We start from the raw sequence: 933 nt of genomic DNA, 5'->3' as shown, positions 1-933 counted from the left end.
AGGGAGAGGAGGCCTTTAGCCCAGGAGTGGGAATTTACAGGCTGTTGTTGTTGTTGTAAAGCCTGAGCTATATTGGTACTCACTCTCTTTTTACTGTAGTGGAAAAGTGTCTCGTTCTCAGAGATCGAGTTCTAAGTTCGTTCTGGTAGAGTAATGTAGAGTTGTGTGTTGGAAAACACCAATAAAGTATCTCAATAAGTAGTCTATATGGGTACCGTTACGTCTTATTTATCAGTTATATTAACGTTAAATAGTTTTGTTCCTTTCTCAAGTCGTAAACGTAAACGTCACAGCGCGTAAGGTGCAGTTTCGATAAAATAAAAACAATTGAAGATCGAATGTAAAGGCTGGCAACAAAGGTGGTTATGATGTATAATATGGTAAATGGAACTATACACTTAAAGGATAATTAAGCCACTGCAATTCTATGCATTGAGAATAGACTATTTGACATTTCGTACACGTTTCGTTTTCGTATTTCGTTTCGTTCTTAAATATTCTAATTTTATTTAAGATTTATCTTGGCCGCAATTATAAACATAAAATACTGTAAAGTATTAAATAATGGTTTGAGGATACGATATTAATATAATTTAATTATTTTCTAATATATTATTCGGGAAAAATGTAAGAAATAATTGAAAATTAGTTATTGCTAACTAAGTTGAAAACGTCAAAACATTTACCACAGGGTTTCGTTATATTTATAAATTTCTTATTAAAGGACTAAACAAGCGCAGAGAAAACGATTGCTCAAGATCAATACTAATAGGGCTGTTGATAAAACTATATCAACACTATCAATATGTCTAAGTACTCTTATAAATATAAACAACGTAGTACAAAGAAAAGCGCGCCCTACTACCATGCACGCTACGCAGCCGCGACGCGGACGCGGGGAGCGCGTGTAAACAAACAACTTTGGATATCGTA

This window comes from Vanessa cardui, chromosome 5 (genome assembly GCF_905220365.1).
Source record: "Vanessa cardui chromosome 5, ilVanCard2.1, whole genome shotgun sequence".
In the NCBI taxonomy this organism is placed as follows: Eukaryota; Metazoa; Arthropoda; class Insecta; order Lepidoptera; family Nymphalidae; genus Vanessa; species Vanessa cardui.
This window is presented reverse-complemented; position numbering follows the sequence as displayed.